Raw genomic sequence first — 17,206 nt, forward strand, 5'->3', positions numbered from 1 at the left:
TATGGTGTCCAGGTTTTGGAAGAAACAAAGCTTAATCATCATTAAACATACTAAACATTCAATGCAAGCAACACAAAAAAAAGGTGGTCACTGAATACACTTAGGCCCATATTTATACTTTTTTAGCACCGCATTTGTGTCATTTTTTGATGCAAAAGCGGGGCAAACTTAGAAAATACAATTGTATTTTGTAAGTTTGCACAGCTTTTGCATAAAAAAGCGGAGCAAATGCGTCGCACAAAAAGTATAAATATAGGCCTTAGACCAGTTCTCCTCAACAATGGAAACAATTCAAATGCTTCAAGTGAGTTAACAAATAAAGGGAAATCCATACACGGACAGATGTGAGGACACAAGTAAAATGTAAAACTAGGACAAAAATCATTTGGGAGAATGACATCTGGGCCAAATGAAGGCTGACTAAGGTTGGCAAAAGATAAGTAAAAATAGCCAGCATCAGCATTTAGAAGCTCTGATGTTGAAGAGTTCACACTTTTAGACTTGAAAGATTCCATCATCCAATCAGTGTAAATCGTCAAACATCTGCAACATTTGCAAAGTCCCATTACCAACATGGAAAAGGGGTCCATCTTCTTCTCCCATACAACTTTTGAAACAATTGTATTTTAACATCTCACAGTTCCTCCATGTACCAAGTCCAAGGTTACTTTCACATCCTCACGAAGCATAGAGCAAATAGACATCTGATTTCTTAGCTAACATTTGGTGTGCATGGATTTTATAAGAAATAAATTAACATTTCATGTGAAGAAAGCCTTAAAGAAATGTCATGTTAGCAAGAGAAAAGAAAGCGCCTCTCATTTTACGCAAAGTAAGAGGCCTAGCAACTCATTGTTTCTAAACTAAGCAAATAGAATTAAATGGCACATTTCAATAAATGAAATCAAAACATGTAAAATCAACTCACTAACTTGACGTCAATTACTCTTATCCAGAATTTATGTCCTAGCACATTTAAAAGGAAAAATGACTTGTAAAATCATCAACTGTAAGTATAACATACCACTGCATTAGCTCTTTATTAACAGGTGACATTTAACACTTGCCTAAAGAAAATCATTATTGTTTTGGTAAAATCTGTTAACTGACATAACAAACAGTTAAAATCAAAACAAGTTATTAAACTTAACATTTTATAGCTATACCACATCAATATGGATTACTAATATACAGTGAATGCACATCAGTATGGACTTTCAGTGCATCACTTTACAATTCATTTGTTAGACATTAATACATTTATATAAATGTATGGTCATGTTTAGATCTATACTGTGACAACAAGATAGCAGCCATATCTCTGCTTCATCAAGACAATTAGATTTTTTGTTTTTCAGAAAGAAGCTCCTTCTATGGGAGTTTGTTTTTGAAAAACAAGAGTTTGCTGAGTGGCTGCCATTTTTCAATGTCTTCAGTGGAGCCGGTGTGGTGGCGGATCCTCTGAAGGCACACAGATCTCCACTGGGTTTTGGAAATATCCACCTATTAGGGGATGGTAGTCAGGCTGGGTGGCGGAGGTAATTAACTCTACCACCCTGATGGACAGCAGGCTGCCTGCCATGCCCAAAATAAGGTCATCTTTCCTAAACACCACACATGCCATTTGCAACTGCACAAGAGCTCTGGATATATTTTTGTTGTCAGGGTGCCACTTATTGCAATTTGGAAAAACAAAGTTGTCAATATAAACAGTGCATATGTAGTGGGGTCCTGTTTACCAGATCACTGCAAACAAAGAAAAGTATGGCACAAAAGACACATCTTCTTCAGTGCTCCCAAAGGAAGGACAGAGTTATGTTAATTGACTCTTAGGGAGCTGACACTAAAACAACTGTGTCTAGATAGTCCATCAGACTTAGAATTATACAGGTCAGCAAGCCCCATGTACAGTGGATATCTGAAATATTGAGTAGGGAATAGAACTTTATTGTAGCCAAAATATTGAGTACCTCAAGGTTTTGGCTATGATATTGTGATGAGTTGATATGTTCTACTCAATATTCTGTACTACAACCCAGTGAACCACTGTGACACACTGGGCAATAACACCAAACAAAAAATTCCACACCAAGCTAGAAAAATAAATCTTAATTGAATAAACAAGACCAAAACGACATAAATCCAGTAAGTAGAGATCAAGATATGAATTTTTAAATAATATCTGCAATTGTTGTGCTTAATACCTTAAAATGACCACTAGGGCGATCTGGTCGAGCTAGACAGAGGTAAATCCAAAATGACCGCGATCGAGCATGGGCCGGCTACAGGGACCAACCTTGTCCAGCTGAAAAAGTATCTTGTGTGGATGGTTGCGTCAACGTCGAAGATCTGATTTCGAGGAGCATAGGAGACGATGCGTAGGGGAATCATCAGTTCCGATCCTCACTATCAGGTGATGTGTTGCTGGCGGGCCATGGAGTCATCAATCCTTGAGCAATGGTGCAGCGTCAGGCTCCCTTTGCAAGGGCAATGTGTTGTCATTGAGCCACGCAACAAGGTGATGCGAAGGTGGGGCGTTGAGGCTGAAGGTGATGCACTGGTTCAGAGCTGTGGCATTGGTGCTGCAGAATTTTTGCCCTCTGCAGCAGGGGTGATGCATCCCTGAGACTGCAGAATAGGAGGCAAGCCAGTAAGCCCTTGAAGTGACTTGGTTTTGGGGATGTAGAAATTCAGGTCCAGTCTTTCTTACTCCCGGGAAAGGAGCCAGCAGGCAGCTGGGCAGGCACAGCAAAGCAGGGGTCCAGCACAGTTGGTCTGAGTTCCAGCAGGGTGGCAGTCCCTTCACCACAGCAGTCTTTCTTCCTGGCAGAGTGTCTTCAGGTCCAGGAGTGTACAAATTTAGTAGGGTCAATAGTCCAGTTCTTATGCCCAGTGGGCCTTTGAAGTAGGGCTGACTTCAAAGAGGGGTTTTGAATTGCACACAGGTCCGCTATTTCCTGTCCTGTCTCCAGACACACTACAGGGGGGCTTGCAGCTATTTGTGTGGGGACTGGCACAGCCCTATTCAGGTGGAAGTGTCAGCTCCTCCCTCCCATCTAGCTCCAGAAGGTCCATCATTCTGGTGATGGGCCATCAGGATGTAAATGGCACACCTCAGCTCCCTTTGTCTGTGACTGTCTGGAGGGAATGCACAAAGCTCAGCAGTTATCCACCCCAGACGTGTATTGGAGGCAGACACACTTGGCTTAGGAGCAGAAAATGACAATATTCTAAAACTGCAATTTTTAAAGTTGTAATCATAAATCCATTTTTACCATTAAGGAAGCTTTATTATTACAAGTCTATAGATACCAAACATGACAGTCCTAAGCAAATCCCAATGTTCTCCTTTGAGAGCGGTATGCCTCACAGTAGTGAAAAATGAATTTGAAAGTTTTTCACTACCAGGAAATCTAAAACTAAAAAAGTACATGTCCTGACTTTTACTTACACCGCACTCTGCCCTATGGGCTACCCTGGGCCTACCTCTGGGTCTCTTATGTGTAACGAAAGGGGAATTTAAAGCTTGGCAAAGGGTTTTAAATACCAAGTTGACATGGCAGTGATATTGCACATATAGGCTCTGCAGTGTCAGGCCTGACACACGTTTAAGGAGCTAACTAAGTGGGTGGCACAATCAGTGCTGCAGGTCCACTAGTAGCATTTAATTTACAGGTCCTGGGCATATATAGTGCACTTTACTTAGGACTTTTAAATAAAATAAAAATATGCCAAATGTGGATACACCAATGTTACTATATTTTAGGGCAGTCAGCACATTTACTTAAGTACTGCTTAGCAGTGGTAAAGTGCCCAGAGTCCTAAGGGCAACAAAAACAGAGCAACAAAAGTGAGGCAAAGCAGACAAAACGTTTAGGGGAAGACCACCCTAAGGCTGTCAGGTCTAACAATTATTATCCCTCGATACAATGCAGGCAACTCCTGTGACAGATGAATCTAGGATAGCTATACAGTCCCTAGAATGACAGCCTTTTGACTTGTCTCAGTCCTTCCTGGCCTCTAGGTTCATGATGCATGCGTCTGTATTGCCCTTATAACTCCACCGTCTAATGTTTATATCCTGAGGTGGACTTTTCAACTTACATCCTTCACTCTGAGGTTGAATACGTAACTGGATTTCAAGGAAAGCTGAGGGTGGCATGCCACTCAAGGCATCAAGGTTGCAGCAGTTTGTGACTTATAAGCTAGGTCTTGTCTAGGTCTCTTACAAACTGCCTTTCAAACAACGGGCATTCATTTCAGCCTCAAGTTTCATTCCTGCAAGACCAAGCTACATCATTTCTACTGGTCTCATGAATGCAAGTTGAAATTTAACCCTGCCACTTAACTTCCTTCTAAGACCCCGAATTCTAGGCTCGGGGTTAATAGCAATAGACATATCAGTGTCAAGGATGCTGACTATCTTAGATGTGTGACCAATTAGAAACAGCTATGTAAATACCAGCCTCTCAGCCACCATGGTCTTGCTGGCACAGGTGTCCCACAGAGCAGTCATTAAACCCCCACTCACTAGCACTTTCAGAAGGTATCTTGCATTGATCACAGGCATCTTCCACTGATTAGCAGGGTCTACACGTTCACCTTCTACGTCCAAAGTGACCATTCTAACTACCTCTTTGAAAATCCCACTTGTGAGAAGTATTTTAGTACAAATCATATCCCCTCTCCTGTATCTTGGTTGAAGACAGTCATAGCACAACTAAATAAGCCTGCAGTTACTACAGTGCTACTTCCTATCTGTTAACACTTCACTTTTTCTCTGGTGTGTCATGGGATCTCAATGATTTCATTTGAGATGTGGTCAATGATTTTATCACTAATGTCATGTAAGGTGTCATGAGTGATGATAAGCAGTGCATAACGGGGAGTTGACTACGCTATAACTGTCAAATGTAAGTGATTTTCATTTTTTAATGTCAGTTCTTGTGTCATTCCGTCAACTACCTATAACACTACGTTAACCATTGTTTTTTGCAGTAAATTTCCCAGGTTGCTTTATTACATAAGTTACGATCTTATTACAATACATAACTATAATGTCATTGTAACCTTTGTTGGCCAACCCCCAACCCAAGCCCCTCTTTAAACACTATGGGGGTCATTACAACCCTGGCGGACGGTCTTAAAGCTGCGGTAATACCGCAAACAGGCCGGCGGACAAAAAAAGGGAATTATGACCGTGGTGGAAACCGCCAACATAGACAGCCACTTTAACACTCCGACCGCCACGGCAGTACAGACAAACAGCACGGCGGTCACCGCCAACAGACAGGCGGGAGACAATGTACCGCCCACAGTATTACAACCCGCCAATCCGCCACCTTTTCTGGGGCGGATTCACCGTGGATAAAAACACGGCGGAAACAGCTTTTGCAATGGGAAAACGCTCACCTTAGCACACTCCACGAGGAAGGAGGCCACCATGGAGCCGGAACTACAAATACTCCCTGCCCTTGTCTTCCTGCTCCTCTATGAACACCAGCAACAGTGGCGCCGAAGACAATGGTGAGTACTGCACCTACGACATATGGGAGGGGGGAGACAAAAGTCAGGGGGACACACACGCAACACCCCCACCCCCAACCCGACCCTCACCCACTACAACACACACACCAGTGCATTTCCAAACAGCACAGTAACAACCCACAACCCCCCAGAAGAATGCAAAGACAAAAGGAAATCAGTTCAAATATTGTAATGTATCAAAATACAGTAACCAACTATATACAGATATATATATAAACATTTGAAAATCATACATCATGAGTAGTACTGCAGGTATGCACATATCAATGTCCGTGGACCACTGGGCCCAAAATGAATGGGCGAGGCCCACACTAGATACCTGTCCACAAATGGAGAGAACACTGCAGGGGCATCAGATAGAAATACAACAGGCACCTCAGGGGGAAGGGAAGGGGGGGCACCTCAGCCGGATTACAGCACCACACCAGATCCACGACGGGGCTCCATGCCCGTTGATGTATCCTGGGGAGTGCAAAGCCACAGTCTCTCAAGTCTCTACAGTGGGTGGGTTGCCCACTGTACCATCCTGGGGAGTGCAAATCCACAGTCTCTCAAGTCTCTCCAGTGGGTGGGTTGCCCACTGCTTTATCTTGGGGAGTGCAAAGCCACAGTCTCTCAAGTCTTTCCAGTGGGTGGGTTGCACACTGATTTATCCTGGGGAGTGCAAAGCCACAGTCTCTCAAGTCTTTCCAGTGGGTGGGTTGCACACAGATTTATCCTGGGGAGTGCAAAGCCACAGTCTCTCAAGTGGATGCAGGTCCCCACTGGTTCTGGAGAGGACTGGTGCCCAGAGTGCTTCATCCTGTGAAGGACAGACAGAGTGGATGCAGGTCTCCACTGGTTCTGGAGGGGGAATGGTGCCCAGAGTGCATCACGCTCCCCGTGACGGTCCCAGTTCCATCACTGTCCCAGCTGCACATGGGCTAACGATGCTTGATTTGGCGGACTTTGCCCTGTTCAGCGGTCTTCACCATGGCGGTCTTTGCCCTGTTCAGCGGTGCTTGCCTTTGCTTTCTCTGACCTGTTCAGCGGTGCTTTGTCATGGCGGTCTTTGGCCTGTTCAGTGGTGCTTTGCCCTGATCAGCGGTCTTCACCATGGCGGTCTTTGCCCTGTTCAGCGGTGCTTTGCCCTGTTCAGCGGTCTTCACCATGGCGGTCTTTGCCCTGTTCAGCAGTGTTTGCCTTTGCTGTCTCTGACCTGTTCAGCGGTGCTTTGCCATGGCGGTCTTTGCCCTGTTCAGCAGTGCTTTGCCCTGTTCAGCGGTGCTTTGCCCTGTTTAGCGGTCTTCACCATGGCGGTCTTTGCCCTGTTCAGCGGTGCTTGCCTTTGCTCTCTCTGACCTGTTCAGCGGTGCTTTGCCATGGCGGTTCTTTGCCATGGCGGTCTTTGGCCTGTTCAGCGGTGCTTTGCCCTGTTCAGCGGTCTTCACCATGGTGGTCTTTGCCCTGTTCAGCGGTGCTTGCCTTTCCTGTCTCTGACCTGTTCAGCGGTGCTTTGTCATGGCGGTCTTTGCCCTGTTCAGCGGTGCTTTGCCCTGTTTAGCGGTCTTCACCATGGCGGTCTTTGCCCTGTTCAGCGGTGCTTTGCCCTGTTCAGCGGTCTTCACCATGGCGGTCTTTGCCCTGTTCAGCAGTGCTTGCCTTTGCTGTCTCTGACCTGTGCAGCGGTGTGTGGCATTACGGTCCCTCAGTGCCCAGCGGGGCTGTGGCTGCCGGGGCCCTCCAGGTCACTGACGCTGGTGGTGGTCTCCGGACCAGTGATGATACTGCTGCATCCAGGGCACTGACTCTGGCGGTGGTCTCCTGACCAGTGACGATACTGCTGCCCTCCAGGGCACTGACTCTGGCAGTTGTCTCCTGACCAGTGACGATACTGCTGCCCTCCAGGGCACTGACTCAGGCGGTGGTCTCCGGACCAGTGACGATACTGCTGCCCTACAGGGCACTGACTCTGGCGGTGGTCTCCTGACCAGTGACGATACTGCTGCCCTCCAGGGCACTGACTCTGGCGGTGGTCTCCTGACCAGTGACAATACTGTTGCCCTCCAGGGCACTGACTCTGGCGGTGGTCTCCTGACCAGTGACGACAGTGGTGGCGGTGGCGTCCCGGCCGGCGTGGAGGATGGTGCCCTTCTCTGCCATGCTGCTCTCACCAGACTTTGGAGACTTCTTCTGCCCCTTCACCACCTTGGGAGGAGTCACAGCTGACTCAACACTCCCCCCGGGACCCTTGTGAGCTGTTTTGCCGGCAGGAGTCTTCACCCTCTCCCGTCGGCCACTTTCCAACTTAAGGTGCTTTACAGGGGGTGGACTGGCAGTGCTTTGGCTCCGTGTCACACTGGCTGTCCTGGTGGCCGGTGCACTCCACACACCTTTAACACGCACCACTGGTACCGGACTTTTTTTGGCTGAGGTGCTACTACGGGACCTATGAATGGGAGAGGTGGGGGTGGTGTTAAAGAGGTCAACGTTGCTGAGGAAGAGTTTCTTATGAACACTGGGATGGGTAGCTGGAGGGGGTCTGGGACTGGAGGAAGAGGAGGTGGTTGTAGGAGGTGTAACTTTAGGTGATTTGGGTGCAGGTGCAGGTACTGGAGGCTGTCGTGAGGTGGATGGATGTTGGGTGTGTGGGTGCCCGCGTTTGTGTACTTTGGGAGGGGGCGTCACAGACACACTGGGAGTGGACACAGGGGACGTGTAAATGGTAGTGGGGGAGGTGAGTGCAGGTGAGCGGGTGTGGTGCTGGGTGTTCTGGTGCGAGTCCTAGTGCCTGTAGATGTAGTGCATGCAGGTGAGAGTGTAGATGACACTGGGAGGGAGGAGGGAGACGACGAGGAGGGGGACACAGTGGAGGCAGTGGATGTTGCTGTGTCTGTATGTGGGTGATGCTTGTGTGAGTGCCTGTGGGTTGTGTGGTGCTTATGTTTGCCTGAGCTACTTTTGTGTGTTGAGGTGTGTGCATGCTTGTCTGATGGTGTGCTTGGGATAGGCTGGGGTACAGTGGACTGGGTCTGGGTGGAGGAAGTTGGAGGGGGGAGGCTAGAGACAGGGACAATGGCTGCCATCAGTGCTGAGGCCAGAGATTGCAGGGTTCGATGAAGGGCAGCCTGACCAGAATGAATGCCCTCCAGGAATGCATTTCCGTCTTGCAATTCCCTTTCTACACCCTGGATGGCATTCACAATGGTAGACTGCCCAACAGTGAGTGACCTGAGGAGGTCAATTGCCTCCTCACTGAAGGCAGCAGGGGTGACTGGGGCAGGGCCTGAGGTGCCTGGGGCGAAGGTGATGCCCACCCTCCTGGGTGAGCGGGCACGGGGCGAAGGCTGAGGGGCTGCTGGGAGGGCGGTGCTGGTAGGGGGGGTGGCGGCTGTACCTGTAGAAGTGGGGGGCACAGATGGTGCCACCACCACAAGGGAGCTCCCATCGGCGGACGAGTCTGTGTCGCTGTTTGGTGATCCGGTGACCGACGTGAAGCTCCCCTCGCCCTCCGTCCCACTGGTGTCTTCAGAGTCTGTGGTGTGGCCCTCCATGGCCATGTGGGATGCAGCTCCCTCGTGCTCCGGTGCCACTGTACCTCCGCCTGATGATGCTGATGCACAAAAGAACAGAGAGACCACAAAAAGGGGGGGGGGGTGACAGAAGAAAGACAGGTAGAGTGCATGGCTTACCGCTACCGTTGGCGGACAATACAGACACAGCAGCCCCCTGCACTACGCCGTGCTCTTGGGCTCTACAGATGCAATTCCTGGGATCTGGCCTACATGGCTATGGTGGACATCTGCACACATAGATGACACAGGGCCATGTATACCTGTACTTGGCACTCTACAGAGGTGGGGTGGAGTGCCACATGGCCTGCATTCCGGAGGGGCCTAGCCTATGTAACTCGCCCTGGCCTAGGGAAACCCACAGCCCTTCTCCCCCACCCAGACCCCTCCACTGCGCGCAAAGTCCGCAGAATGAGAGTGTACTCAACCCCTTGTGTCTGCTGTAATGCCCTCAAGCGCCCATCCAACTCCGGGTAGGCCACCGCCAGGATCCGGAACATCAGGGGGTCATGTTGCGACGGGCACCCCTCCCACGTTGGGAGGCCATACCCAGCTGAGCCTCCGCCGTCTTCTTGCTCCAGCGGTGAATGTCCTCCCATCTTTTACGGCAGTGGGTGCCCCGTCTCTGGTGGACCCCCAGGGTCCGGACGTCCTTGGCGATGGCACGCCAAATGTCCTTCTTCTGGTGGGCGCTGACCTACATGACATGTACAGGAGAAGAAGAGAAGTCATTACCAACTGCACCGTCGAAGTGAGTGGTCCCCATCCCTACCCTTGCCATGTGGATCATGCATTCACAGTCCTTCATGGTCGCTGAACTCTGCCCCCATCCTACTGACATCCAGCCCTCTCCACCCAGCATAGCCCATACAACGTGCTCCCTGTGTACTTACCTGTTGGTCTGGAGGACCGTAGAGTAGCGTGTACTGGGGGAGGACACCGTCGACTAGCTTCTCCAACTCCTGAGCAGTGAAGGCAGGGGCCCTTTCCCCAGACGCAGCAGCCATTGTCTCTTCCAGACCGAGGTCACAGCAGCACTTGCAGTGTAGGTCCTCTCCTGTCGAAGATCAGGTACCGAGTGATTGAACAGATAGAAAATGGCGGTGACGTCCGCGGCGGTGACGTCCGCGGCGGTGCGTATCATCACCGCTGGCGCACTTCATCATTGGCTCCTGGGACCCATAGGTTCCAATGTTAACCAATGCAGCATTGCGCCGCGGTCTACGACCGCCTACCGCGACGGTGTACAACGCCAGCGCAGATACCTCACATCCCATTGTCCCACTTTAGAGGTCAGGCAGCCGCCATTTCAGGGGCCCACATGGCTTCATTTACTACTGCATCACACATACCTAGGCCTACACTCAACACACATACAGGAAGAGTTTTGTATTTGGTGTCGTGTTCTGTGTAGCTGTGGGTACATACCTGGGAATTTGTTGACTCTGTGGTCGCTGTTGTCCTTCTTAGGCACCGTCAGCTGGGACATTTGAGGAGATGGCGGAATCCTCCAGTGTACTGACCGCTGGTGGACCTGTTAACAATGGAGGAGCGACATTTGATCATCACCTATGGGTTTGACCGTGCCACAATCCACAATCCACAACCCAGTTGGAGCCAGACCTGATCTCACCAATCCGCCATCCCACAGGAATACCCCCTGAAGTGCAGGTGCTATCAGTGCTCCATTTCCTTGCAGGTGGATCATTTCAAACAACAGTGGCCATGGCATCAGGGATGTCCCAGCCTATGTTTTCCAACGTGTTGTCCAGAGTGTTGTCTGCCCTGCTGAAACACGTAAGGAGCTACATCGTTTTCCCTCAGGTGGAGGATTTGGCTACAGTGAAAGGTGACTTCTATGCCCTGGGACATATCCCCAACATCATAGGTACTATTGATGGCACCCATGTAGCTCTGGCCCCCCCGCCCCATAGGAGTGAACAGGTGTACAGGAACCGGAAGAGTTATCATTCCATGAATGTACAGATGGTATGTTTGGGTGACCGGTACATCTCCCAGGTAAATGCTATGTTCCCTGGCTCAGTGCATGACGCCTACATCCTGCGGAATAGTAGCATCCCGTATGTGATGGGTCAACTCCAGAGGCACCGGGTGTGGCTATTGGGGGACTCTGGTTACCCCAACCTGTCATGGCTATTGACCCCAGTGAGGAATCCCAGGACCAGTGCAGAGGAACGCTACAATGAGGCCCATGGGCGGACTAGGAGGGTGATCGAACGCACCTTCGTCCTCCTGAAGGCCAGGTTCAGGTGCCTCCATATGACAGGTGGTTCCCTATTCTACTTACCAAGGAAGGTGTGCCAGATCATCATCGCCTGCTCAATGCTTCACAATCTTGCTTTGCGACGCCAGGTGGCTTTTCTGCAGGAGGATGGTCCAGATGACGGTGTTGTGGCAGCTGTGGAGCCTGTGGAGCCTGTGGACAGTGATGAGGAGGAAGCTGAGGAAGAAGACATATTTTTCCAGTGACACACAGGTGAGAACTATTTTTTTACTATTACATTCACTTTCACACTTCTACCTCTATCCTGTCTGTCGATTTCAACCAGTATATGGTAACTGAGTTGTACATTTCCATTACGGTTTCACAGGTGTGGTTAACAACGTGTGTCATCTGCTTGCATCCTTCATGGACTTGTGATCTGTGACATAGGTATGTTGGCATTACATTTGAAAATGCATTTTGTCATTGTCATAGCTAATACACATTTTCAAAATCACAGACTGACTCCAGATTGTTTTGTGGTTCAAGGGTGTTTATTGAAGTGCTAATTATTGGAGGGGGTGGCAAAATGGTGATGGGTGATGGCGGAGGAATGTCCATGGCAGAGTCCAGTCTATTAGTCACACAGGTGCACTGCCCATATGGGCATAGGAAGTGGAGCTCGGGCAGTTCCAATCTGGACAGGGTAACAAAGTGAGACAGTGGGAGGACAATCAGGGTGGTCTCATTTCCTGGCGGGGTCTTGCCACCTTGCTCTGTCCTGTTCCTGGATCTCAGGGACCGCTTGCGGGGTGGTTCTCCGTCTGCAGGGGGTGGGGTGCTGGTGTGGTGGTCCTGTGGCGGGGCGTCCTGTCCACTAGCTCCGGCAGAGGTGGTGGCCAGTTCATCGTCCATGCTAGTGTCAGGGGCCCCTTGGAGTGCCACGGTGTCCCTCATGGTCTTTTGTATGTCCTTCAGCACCCCTACGATGGTGCCCAGGGCGGAGCTGATGGTTCTGAGCTCCTCCCTGAACCCCAAATACTGTTCGTCCTGCAGGCGCTGGGTCTCCTGAAACTTGGCCAGTACCGTAGCCATCGTCTCCTGGGAGTGGTGGTATGCTCCCATGATGGAGGAGAGGATCTCGTGGAGGGTGGGTTCCCTTGGCTTGTCTGCCCCCTGTCGCACAGAACCCCTACCAGTTCCCCTGTGTTCCTGTGCCTCCGTCCCCTGGACCGTGTGCCTACTACCACTGCCCCCAGGTCCGTGTTGTTTTTGGGGTGGTGGGTTACCCTGGGTTCCCCGTAGTGGTGGACACACCGCTGATTGACGTGTCCTGGGTACGGAGGTATGGGCCCGCTGGGTGGGTGCTGTGCTGGTGTTACCAGAGGGTGAAAGGTCAGTGTTGGGCTGTGCCTGTGCAAGTGGAACCGACTGTCCCAAGGCCCACGATGGTCCAGGCTGGTCATCTGGATCCAGTTGGCCAGAGCTGCTGTCCTCACTGTGGGCCTCTTCTGTGGGTGGAGTGGAGATGTCTGGACCCTCCTGTGTGGTGACGTTACGTAGTGGTCCTGCAGGGGTATAAGAGCATGATAATTGCATGTGTGTGTGTTATGGTGTGCAATGGATGGGTGTGCGTGTACCCCAGTGCAAGCATTCCTGTGTGGGGGCTTGTATGATGGTTGGGGGGTTGTCATGGGTATGTGCAGTGAGCATGCTTTGGTGCTGGGTGCCCATGCTTAGTTGTGTCATGCAGGGCTTGGTGTTGGGATGTGTGGTTTGTGTTATTAGTACATTAGTGAGGAGTTGTAGTGATGGGGAGGGGGTGAGGGTGGGGGTGTGTGATAGCATGCAGGTAGGGTGGGGGATCTGATAGTTAAGATTTGACTTACCAGTGTCCATTCCTCCACCGACTCCTCCGAGGCCCTCTGGATGCATGATGGTCAAGACCTGCTCCTCCCATGTTGTTAGTTGTGGGGGAGGAGGTGGGGGTCCACCGCCAGTCTGCTGAACCGCAATGTTGTGCCTGGAGACCACTGAACGCACCTTCCCCCGTAGGTCGTTCCACCTCTTCCTGATGTCCTCCCGATTTCTTGGATGCTGTCCCACAGCGTTGACTCTGTCGACGATTCTTCGCCATAGCTCCATCTTCCTGGCTATGGAGGTGTGCTGCACCTGTGCTCCAAATAGCTGTGGCTCTACCCGTAGGATTTCCTCCACCGTGACCCTGAGCTCCTCCTCGGAAAACCTGGGGTGTCTTTGGCGTGACATGGGGTGGTGTAGGTGAAGTGTGGGGTGGTGTATGTGTTGATGAGTGTTGTGGTGTGGGGTGTTTTGAGCATGGATGTTGTATGTGTGATGGTGTTGTGTGCCTCTGCGTGGTGGGGTTGTCTATTGCTGTGCTATCTCTCTGTCGCCTTCGTCTCTAATTTTTGGTCGTAGGGGTTTGTGGGTGATGTGGGTGTGTGTTTTATATTGTGTTGGGTGTGTGGGAGTGGTGTTTGTATGTGTCTCAAGTGTTTGTATTTTGAATTGTCCAATGTGGCGGTGTTTTGGAGATGTGTGTGTATTTTGAGCGCGGCGGTGTGTACCGCCAATGGAATACCGCGGTTGAAAGACCGCCGCGTGGATTCGTGGGTCGTGATAGCATGGGCGTGTTTCTGTTGGCGTGACGGTGGAGGTTTTGTTTTCGCCAGTTTATCACTGACCTTTGGTGTGGCGGACTTGTGTGGGTGTCTGAATTTCGGCGGATTCCGAGATGTGGGTGATAATAGCTGTGGCAGAATTCCGCGGCCGCAGCGGTTTATTGGCGGTCTTCTGCACGGCGGTAAGCGGCTTTTACCGCCAATGTTGTAATGACCCCCTATATGCCTGATTTAGAATTTGGCAGATAGGGTTGCTCCATCACAAACGTGACAGATATCTTGTCTGCTGTATTACGGGTCCATTATATCCTGTAGAAATCATAATATGGCAGACGGGATATACGTCACATTTGTGACCGAGTAACCTTTACGCCATACTCTAAAGCTGGCCCTTAAGTCCTTAGAAATGGCAGACATAATTATACCAAATACCAAAAAGCACACTTTCTGAGTAAAGTTCTAACTTTTGTAAAATTTGCTGTTTTATCTCTATTGGAGAGCATAGCTTCCTAAGGGAATTAACATGGAAATTGCTATGTTGCCCCCCCCCCATTTTCTTGACACCTGCTTGATGAATCAACGTAAACCTTTTCATGATGGTGTCAACATGGATGTAGTTTTGTTTTAGAAAAAAAATTATACTGATCTGCCAAACAATGCCAGAGTTATTAGCAGAAAATAAATACCATTCCTATGGAAACTCTGACTTAATTAAATAATAACTACACAGTGGTGACTGCTCCTGTGTAATACCTGTAGTGACTCCAATGTAAACATGCAAGATTTAGCCTGCAAGATGTATTGTCTCCTAATGTACAATTTGCAAACTAAGCGTAGCCCACACAGTTGACACTTTAAGGCAACCGGCTCACCCTCTATAAGGGAGCCTTCTCTGAGAATTATCTTGCAATGACTCACTAGCTAGAAAATCTAGAATCTCTTGTGGCAGTCTTCCAGGATAGGAGGCAGCATGTCACCATGACCAGGAAAGTCAACACAGACCTTCTGTCCCACTTAGTTGGTGGCCCTGTTGATGACCTTCATGCCTGGTTGTCTTGCTGTTCTGTAAATATCCCTTGACACTATACTGCCTTTTAAGGCCTTTGCCATCTCACGTTGGGGAATACTCAGCGGGATCGAGCTATCCGCTATCTCAGAATAAGCCAATATAAGCCTATGGTTCAGTCCTCCTACTCATGGAATTCTCATGAAGGGCCCTCTAAAGGGCTGCACTTTGCCAGAGGCAGTAGTTCTCTTCCCCGGGTATCACCTAAATCATTCTTATGGAACATTCAGGTGCAGGCAGGTAGTCTCTCACAAATCTATGGTCAGGCACATTGTCATGTGAGCCCTTGCCAAAGATACAATTTACTACCATTAGAATTAGATGCTTATCACTAATTTAACCCCAACGTGCTGTTTACAGCAGCGCCTCTTAAGATGACCCTGGAAACATACCCAGCACAGTCTCCCAGTGGTAATCAAGCATTCCAGTGACCTAGCCACTGTAGGTCCTCACCAGCCCATAATCTCATTACCCTTCCAAGTGCGTATGCGCTACCTTGCCTCATCCTCAGGCCCCCTTGATTGGACAGGGCATGCCTGTGTCATTTATGGTCCTTTGCATCAGGAGGTTGACTGAAGGGGAGGTGGACCCACCTCAATCAAGTAAGGACTGAGATCAGGTGTCATATACAGAATTAGACCTTTGACTTGTGATACATCTCCTCAAATAAATAACATAAAATATCCAATAGAACCTTATCCTTGGGGGATGTGGGGTGAGCCAGAGTGCAATGACAACCTGATCTGTGAGCTCTGAACTCCATCTGAGTTCGCTGACAAATATCGCCTGACAATCATGCTCTAGAAGATCGATTATGGGCTTGGCAGATGGCGGAACATGCCAGGCACCTGGACCAGTGTCAATGCAGTGTGGCAAAGTGAAGAAGAACCAATGATTGTCTTGGCAATCCGATAACTTCTTTGTGTATGGTGGGAACAAAATGGCACTCACTCTCAACGAGCGTCCGCAACGATCTTCCTGGCGGAGCAACCAGCGGCTTTCCAATTGGTATGTACTGTGGCGCAGAAGTATGGCACCTTCATGCAATCACTCCCCTTCTATTTTGGGCAATAAATAATCTACAAATTTGCTATGCGGACCATTGTGCCTGAGGCGATCTACTGATCTTGGCCGCACATGTAATGCCCAGCGGCAGGAGGGCCTCAATTTCCATGGATGGGAGCTACATAGAACAGGGAGACAACTGGCACACTTTTACCCACCTAATCTCTTTTGCTGTTGCCCTTGCTTCTGCAACCTACCCTCTCTTGTGCCCCTTGCATAAAAAGAACAGTACTTCCATACAGTGTTCCTACCGTCAACGCACTTGCTGACTCTCTGTGCTTTCACTGTTTCATAGAGGTCTGCCCAGTCGCTTCACATTAGGCTAGATATTATTCTGTTTTGGCCGGTAAAACCTGCAGCATCTACCTATTTAGACACAGACCTACGAAAACCATGTACTGCCTCTTTTTACGCCATTACTGAAGGAATGCTGTCTGCTAGGTTCATCAATAATTACTGTGCAACTCTGTGTGCTAATAGAAACCTACGATCTCTCACAGTCTGCTCTTAGTCAAAAAGTCTTGAGGGGATCTGCTTTTGCTACATACATACACTTCAGTTCCATCTGGATCTACATGTGCAGTCCATTGTGAAATGTCCTACCATCATGTTATATATGCAATTCGCTTGTTCTTAATTTGAAGGTCATATAGCATTTTATCCAACCATGTCCTCATTGTGGTATATTGATTCTCTGCTTCTTCAGGCTTACTCAATTCCTTTCATAAAAGTAGGGAGGCTTGTGATACTAGAGCCTAAGAGCACCAAATCCACCTTGAAGTCCCCTAAAGCTGATCCACCTCTTCCTGAGTCGCCGGTCAAGACTAAAGTGGATATGTCCTAAAGCATTGACACTATTATGCAGTACCTGTGTACACTACATGATCTTGCTCAAGACACTGAAATTATTACAGATACTATGCACCAAAATGTACAGGAACTTCCTCTGATTTCAAAGGGCTTACTATCATACTCACGGAAGCAGAATCCAGAATTAATGCCCTTGAAGATACCTATACAGCAATACGGAAAGGAATAGAATCATCTTTGCACAAGCTATGAGTTAGGGCAAGGGAACTTGCAGAACTTGAAAATCACAATTGCAGAGGGA

At 49.2% G+C, this 17,206-nt stretch overlaps 1 protein-coding gene across 1 annotated transcript in view; it reads left to right on the forward strand.

Moving 5' to 3' along the window:
- LOC138299639 (long-chain fatty acid transport protein 2-like) overlaps positions 1-17,206 on the forward strand; it is a 645,148-nt gene that overhangs the window by 149,465 nt on the left and 478,477 nt on the right. The window lies entirely within an intron of this gene.

This window comes from Pleurodeles waltl, chromosome 6 (genome assembly GCF_031143425.1).
Source record: "Pleurodeles waltl isolate 20211129_DDA chromosome 6, aPleWal1.hap1.20221129, whole genome shotgun sequence".
Classification (NCBI taxonomy): Eukaryota; Metazoa; Chordata; class Amphibia; order Caudata; family Salamandridae; genus Pleurodeles; species Pleurodeles waltl.